This window comes from Eriocheir sinensis, chromosome 27 (genome assembly GCF_024679095.1).
Source record: "Eriocheir sinensis breed Jianghai 21 chromosome 27, ASM2467909v1, whole genome shotgun sequence".
Taxonomy (NCBI): domain Eukaryota; kingdom Metazoa; phylum Arthropoda; class Malacostraca; order Decapoda; family Varunidae; genus Eriocheir; species Eriocheir sinensis.
The window spans coordinates 4950682-4957861 of NC_066535.1; the positions used below are offsets into that span (position 1 = coordinate 4950682).

At 45.9% G+C, this 7180-nt stretch overlaps 2 long non-coding RNA genes across 17 annotated transcripts; one reads left to right on the plus strand and one right to left on the minus strand.

The window, feature by feature from the left end:
* Window positions 1-3933: 3933 nt before the first annotated feature.
* Window positions 3934-6968, minus strand: LOC127004028 (uncharacterized). 15 transcript variants are annotated; one of them, XR_007757578.1, is made up of 6 exons: window positions 6825-6968; window positions 6500-6694; window positions 5906-6369; window positions 5646-5840; window positions 5241-5441; window positions 3934-5172 (listed from the first exon to the last, which is right to left on the minus strand). It is a non-coding gene; the product is annotated as an uncharacterized LOC127004028 (long non-coding RNA). The 15 variants fall into 15 exon arrangements; XR_007757576.1 differs by having other exon boundaries at window positions 6500-6759; XR_007757574.1 differs by having other exon boundaries at window positions 6500-6570; window positions 6701-6835.
* On the plus strand, window positions 3947-6530 carry LOC127004027 (uncharacterized). Of its 2 annotated transcripts, none has more exons than XR_007757562.1 (6): window positions 3947-4094; window positions 4306-5004; window positions 5342-5409; window positions 5614-5873; window positions 6007-6343; window positions 6409-6530. It is a non-coding gene; the product is annotated as an uncharacterized LOC127004027 (long non-coding RNA). The 2 variants fall into 2 exon arrangements; XR_007757563.1 differs by lacking the exon at window positions 3947-4094 and adding an exon at window positions 4157-4305 and having other exon boundaries at window positions 4521-5004.
* Window positions 6969-7180: the final 212 nt, after the last annotated feature.

The following is a 7180-nucleotide window of genomic DNA, read 5'->3' on the forward strand; positions in this document are numbered from 1 at the left end:
GGTGTGTGTTTGCTTCCAGCTCTGTGCATATGTGTGTATGCGTGTGAATATGTTTGTATGTATATATATGTATGTATGTATGTATGTATGTATGTGTTATTATATTGACATGATGGAAATTGATGACCCGTTGCTCAAAAGATAAAAAAACAAAAACATGAATGAAGTAGAATAAGAACAAAAATAAGAAAAGTTAGTGACCTCTTCCCCCAATGGCGGTTACCAGCACTACGCGAGCGTTGTATGCGGCAGTTACTCTTATTATAGTTTTTCGTGCCTTAGTGTAGTGATAACTCTGTTTGGTGAAAAAGAAGAGCAGTGCATAAACTATCTGTGACCTTTTTTTTTATTTTTTTTATTTTTTATTTTTTTACGCCTATAGCGCCGGTAGGCTTGCTTGAGGGGCCTGGATGGTGTTCGGCCCCAGCCCGTCATGGCGCAGGCAAGTGTTTATAGTGGCGCCTTGACCTGTGGCTGGCTGGGGAGGTGTCACGGCCGATTGATGGGATCGTCCGTTGTATTATTCAATGTATCTACTTATTGAAATGAATTGGTGTCCATGCCCAATGATGTCCGTTGTCCGAATGGACTGCGTCTGGACGGCAAGCGGACTGCCACCGATGGTCGACATATGACCGTAACTGATGAACGACGACCGGATGATGAGAAGACGCTGCCGGTTGCTGTCAAGTAGTAAGTGGTCGCAGATGTTCGCCGTCTACTTTACATTTGTCATTGGCCATGGTCGACGTCCGACCTCCCACCACACGGCGAGTTGTGCGGCGACAGGTGACCCTTGACCGTAAATGAGGTACATTCCTGAGGAATGACGTCACGCGCCCCTCAGCCCATCCAAGTTCCGTTTCAACTCGACCTGCTCCATAGGTCAAGCACACCACCAAATGCGTAAGGATCATCCCTGCCAAACGAAAATAAAGTACTGCAGAACGTGATGTACACAGCAAAAACAATGAAAGTGTGGAGCTGACGGCCTCTATCCATGTAAAAAAAGGATTGTTAATTTCATATGCTTGTCTGCTCAGGTAAATGAAAATGCTTCAGAACAAGTATAGTGTAACATACATACTAATAGGCAGATTAAACCAAGATTGTTTGGAGTATTTTTTGGCACGTATATGGCGGAATGGGGGGGTTAACAACCATCTGTCACCTGTTGCAGTGAAGCATAAAACTAAACTGGTAAACTCTGGAATAATCTTCCTTCATCTGTATTTCCTCCTGCCTACGACTTCAACTCTTTAAGAGGAGGGTATCAGGACACCTCTCCTCCCGAAATTGACCCCTCTTTCGGCCACCTCCTTGGATTCTTTTTAGGAGCAGCGAGTGGCGGGCTCTTTTTTATTATTGTTTCCTTTTTTTGTGCCCTTAAGCTGTCTCCTTTGTTGTAAACCCCCCCCCCCCCCACTTTGTAAGGACATTCAGTGAAGATAACTTGATGGCAGGCTCAGTATTTCATTATCAAGGTCACCCTCCAGCAAATTATTAAGTTTAACTTCATTAAAAAGATAGAAAATGAAATTACAAAACTTGTGAACTTGATGTGTCTTTGCTGTGTAAATATAATGTATAGAATTCATAGTTCTTAACCAGTTGTCACCCTGGTGTAATTATTTTACTTATCAAAATATGAAAATCCGCATAGATGTATTCGTACTTTCATTACCCGCGGAAGGTTACTTTTCAATTGATCGATCAAATAGAACAAGAAGAAATAATAATTTCAAGATAAGTGGTAATAGATTCTCGTCGCACGAAGCCAAACACTTCTTCCATCGAGTCGTTAATGTTGGAATTCTCTATCCAGTGATATCGTTGATAGTACAACAGTTACGGCCTTCAAGAATAGATTAGACAAGTACTTTGAATCCCAACAGCAACTAAGATATTACTCACTGTCGTAACAACGTTAAGTTCTTTCGAATACTGGTGTCCTTGTCCGTTTTTATCGCCCAGTCCTACATAAATTACATGCAGTTTTTCCATGCTGCATGGTTCTTTTTTCTTTCCTGCCAGCTTTGGCTGGAGGGATGGGGGTGGGGGGGTGGGGAGGAGCCTTCGCCTTTGCTGTCCTTCATCTCCTACCTTTAGTTAGATATTTAGTGTAGCTTGTCACAAACAGCCTCTTAAGGACCATCAGGTCTGCTGTTGTTTGTTCTTCTTGTGTGCTCCTTTGTGTTCTTCCTCCTCCTCCTCCTCCTCCTCTTTCTTATTATTGAGATTCATGGGCGAGTTTCAAAAGAAAAGTGACAAGTGCGATTCGTTAACGATTCATAATAGAATGCTACATATTGGCCTGGAAGGGTTTTGATCACTATTATACAACCTTTAAAAATATAAAGTTACAGTAAATGAATTTTTACACATAATTTTGCAAACGCTAATGCTAAACTCTGTTTTTTTTTTATTGTTTTTTTACGTCTTGGCCTATTGCGACGGTAGGCTTATTCCCGGTGGATCCTGATGGTCGGTCCAAGGCTTCTTCCCGGTGGGGCCTGATGGTCGGCCCAGCCCGTTCTGGCGCAGGCGAGTGTTTATAGTGGCGCCATCTTGCATTGGCTCATGCTGCCCTCCCGGAGATCATCTTTAATCCTAGAATCTAGAGTCCGGGTTGATAGGTGGACCGTCCGTCCACTCAGAATAGATGTTGTGGACCTGAATAGGTGGCTTATGAACGCAGTAGTTGTAGGCAAATTGATGTAATTGTATATTTACTCATTCGTTTGTGAAATTATCTAGTTATTGGCTATTTTAGTAAGTATTATTAACTCATTCATTCAGTCACTCATTTATTATCAATTCGTTTATTTTCCAGGTCTGGGCTCATTCCGCCTCCACCCAGAACGTGTTGGAAGTGATGCTGGGTAAGTGTTTTGTGATGGTCGTTTTGAGTACCTGCATGTTATCAGAGAGACCCGGAGAGGCAAAGGGGAGCTGCTTGTTGCTGGGATGGTGGAGTGGAGGACGGGGAGGGAAAGCTGGAGATTCGGGAGATGGTTGTTGCAAGGATCTTGGACGTAGAGGAAAGGAAGAGAAAAGCTGAAGGAGAAAGAGGAGAGGGTTGATGTAAGGCAGTATCCAGGTTTCCCCCTGTATCCTTTTATCGAGCATCCCGAAAGGGAGGATGAACAGCTAGTTGAGCTGCACACGGACTGTCCGGCCCGACGTTAGAACCTGGGCCCGCGGATTCACAGCTACCCACGCTATATAACCACTGCACCACGGATGCTGTAAGGAACGTGGAAGTGAATGAACGGAAGTGAAGATGAATGAGAAAGGGAGCGAATTGTAAAAATGAAGGGTCAGTGCAGCAGAGCGTTTCCCTGGGCGAGAAATGAGCGGGAAACCAAAGGAATTAAGAGCCTTTGCATGCATTCCCCTCATTAGTTGTCACGGCACGGCGCGAGTCTGAGGGCCGGATTGCTAAACATCCCCGTCAGGCGAAAAGGTTGTTCGTCACCTAGGCCGTACCGTTAAGACATTTTGAGCCACGAGACTTTATCGTTAAAATAGTTAATTGCTAATGTTTCTTGGCAATAGTTACGCGTCAGAAACCGGTCAACTCTATGCTCTGAGTACGATGATCTGGCAACGGTGTCCATGGCTTTATCCAACCTCCTCTTGAATGTATCTATGGCATTGTTACTCACTGCCAAGCCTGTTCCACTCATCCACGACTCTTTTTTTTCTCTTTTTTTTTCTGCTGTTTCTGACTCTTCCATTTCTCCCTCTTCCTCTTCCTCCTCTTCCTCCTCCTATAGTTTGTTAGTTAGTTTGTTAGTTAGGTAGTTAAAGTTATGTTGTTAGTTTAATTTTACTGTATTATTTATTTATTTATTTATTTATTTTTATTTTTATTTTTGTTGTTATTTTGTAATTTTGTTTTTCTTTTCTTTCTTTTTCTTTCTTTTCTTTCGTGTTTTTTCTTGCTGTTATTTTCTTTTTTGATGTTTCTCTTTGATGTTCTTTTTTTCATATCATCCTCTTTGTTGATGTTCGTAGATGGTCTGGGTGCGCCTCTTTCCTCCCAGAAGAGACCCGCCCATAATTTTGGTGATGTTAGTGAGGGCCGAAAGGTGGATGATGTTTGTATTTTTCTTTTCTTGATGTTGTTCTTTTACTGCTGTTACTCTTCTTTTTCGATGTTCTTTTCTTTTTCTCTTTTTCATTCTTTCTTGATGTTCTTTTCTGTATCATCCCTTGTTGATGTTCTTTGGTCTGAATGAGCCTTTTTCTCCCCAGAAGAGACTCACCCATAATTTTGGTGATGTTAGTGAGGGCCGAAAGGTGGATGATGTTTGTATTTTTCTTTTCTTGATGTTGTTCTTTTACTGCTGTTACTTTTCTTTTTCGATGTTTTTCCTTTTCTTTTTCTCTTTTTCATTCTTTCTTGATGTTCTTTTCTGTATCATCCCTTGTTGATGTTCTTTGGTTTGGATGAGCCTTTTTCTCCCCAGAAGAGACTCACCCATAATTTTGGTGATGTTAGTGTGGGCCGAAAGGTGGATGATGTTTCTTATGTTTTTCTTTATTGATGTTTCTCTTTGATGTTCTTTTATCCATATCATCCTCTCTGTCGATGTTCTTCGATGGTCTGGGTGCGCCTCTTTCCTCCCAGAAGAGACCCACCCATAATTTTGGTGATGTTAGTGTGGGCCGAAAGGTGGATGATGTTTCTTTGTACTTTTCGTTTCTTGATGTTGTTCTTTTATTGCTGCTACTTTTCTTTTTCGATGTTTTTTCTGTTCTTTTTTCTTTTCTATGTTTTCTAGATGTTCTTTTCTATATCATCCTTTTGTTGATGTTCTTTGGTCTGGATGAGCCTTTTTCTCCCCAGAAAAGACTCACCCATAATTTTGTCGATGTTAGTTAGGGCCGAAAAGTGGATGATGTGTGTTTTCTTTTTCTTTTCTCGATGTTTCGTTTCTACACTTTCCTTTTTCTGGTGTTCTTTTTCATTTTCATTTTCTTTGGTGTTCCCATCACGTGGATTGTCTACGACATCTAACGGGCACCACAAACCCGGGTTTGTTGTTTGGAGTTTGCTCTCCTAGGCGAACTGCCTACCACGGCTAACGAGCTCCACCTGCCCGGGTTTATTGTTCGGAGTTTGCTCTCCTAGGCGAACTGCCTACCACGGCTAACGAGCTCCACCTGCCCGGGTTTATTGTTCGGAGTTTGCTCTCCTAGGTGAACTGCCTACCACGGCTAACGAGCTCCACCTGCCCGGGTTTATTGTTCGGAGTTTGCTCTCCTAGGTGAACTGCCTACCACGGCTAACGAGCTCCACCTGCCCGGGTTTGTTTAGAGTTTGCTCTCCTAGGTGAACTGCCTACCACGGCTAACGAGCTCCACCTGCCCGGGTTTGTTGTTCGGAGTTTGCTCTCCTAGGTGAACTGCCTACCACGGCTAACGACCTCCACCTGCCCGGGTTTGTTGTTTGGAGTTTGCTCTCCTAGGTGAACTGCCTACCACGGCTAACGAGCTCCACCTGCCCGGGTTTGTTGTTCAGAGTTTGCTCTCCTAGGTGAACTGCCTACCACGGCTAACGACCTTCACCTGCCCGGGTTTGTTGTTCAGAGTTTGCTCTCCTAGGTGAACTGCCTACCACGGCTAACGAGCTCCACCTGCCCGGGTTTGTTTAGAGTTTGCTCTCCTAGGTGAACTGCCTACCACGGCTAACGAGCTCCACCTGCCCGGGTTTGTTTAGAGTTTGCTCTCCTAGGTGAATTGCCTACCACGGCTAACGAGCTCCACCTGCCCGGGTTTGTTTAGAGTTTGCTCTCCTAGGTGAATTGCCTACCACGGCTAACGAGCTCCACCTGCCCGGGTTTGTTTAGAGTTTGCTCTCCTAGGTGAACTTCCTACCACGGCTAACGAGCTCCACCTGCCCGGGTTTGTTTAGAGTTTGCTCTCCTAGGTGAACTGCCTACCACGGCTAACGACCTCCACCTGCCCGGGTTTGTTGTTCGGAGTTTGCTCTCCTAGGTGAACTGCCTACCACGGCTAACGAGCTCCACCTGCCCGGGTTTGTTGTTCGGAGTTTGCTCTCCTAGGTGAACTGCCTACCACGGCTAACGACCTCCACCTGCCCGGGTTTGTTGTTCGGAGTTTGCTCTCCTAGGTGAACTGCCTACCACGGCTAACGACCTCCACCTGCCCGGGTTTGTTTAGAGTTTGCTCTCCTAGGTGAACTGCCTACCACGGCTAACGAGCTCCACCTGCCCGGGTTTGTTGTTCGGAGTTTGCTCTCCTAGGTGAATTGCCTACCACGGCTAACGAGCTCCACCTGCCCGGGTTTGTTGTTCGGAGTTTGCTCTCCTAGGTGAATTGCCTACCACGGCTAACGAGCTCCACCTGCCCGGGTTTGTTTGGAGTTTGCTCTCCTAGGTGAATTGCCTACCACGGCTAACGAGCTCCACCTGCCCGGGTTTGTTTAGAGTTTGCTCTCCTAGGTGAATTGCCTACCACGGCTAACGACCTCCACCTGCCCGGGTTTGTTTAGAGTTTGCTCTCCTAGGTGAACTGCCTACCACGGCTAACGACCTCCACCTGCCCGGGTTTGTTTAGAGTTTGCTCTCCTAGGTGAACTGCCTACCACGGCTAACGACCTCCACCTGCCCGGGTTTGTTTAGAGTTTGCTCTCCTAGGTGAATTGCCTACCACGGCTAACGAGCTCCACCTGCCCGGGTTTGTTTAGAGTTTGCTCTCCTAGGTGAATTGCCTACCACGGCTAACGAGCTCCATCTACCCGGGTTTGTTTGGAGTTTGCTCTCCTAGGTGAACTGCCTACCACGGCTAACGACCTCCACCTGCCCGGGTTTGTTGTTCGGAGTTTGCTCTCTTAGGCATATTGCCTACCACGGTTATGGAACCCCACTGCTCGGCTTTGTAGCCGGAAGATCTCGGGCACCTCCGTCGGGGCCCCGGGGGACGCATAGGTGCCTTGCCTGGAGCCCTCTACTCCTGCCACGCTCGCCAGGGAGACCTTGGGCTCGCTGGCGCTGCCCCGCCCCGCCGAGGCGAGGAGGGCGAATGCAAGAACTCGCTTCTTAAAACTACCAGACTGGATTATGAAATTAATCATAAATGTACCGAAAAGTCGCCGGTCACCGAGTTTAATCGGTTCTGAGATGGGAGGCGGAAGGGTCCTGAAGGAACC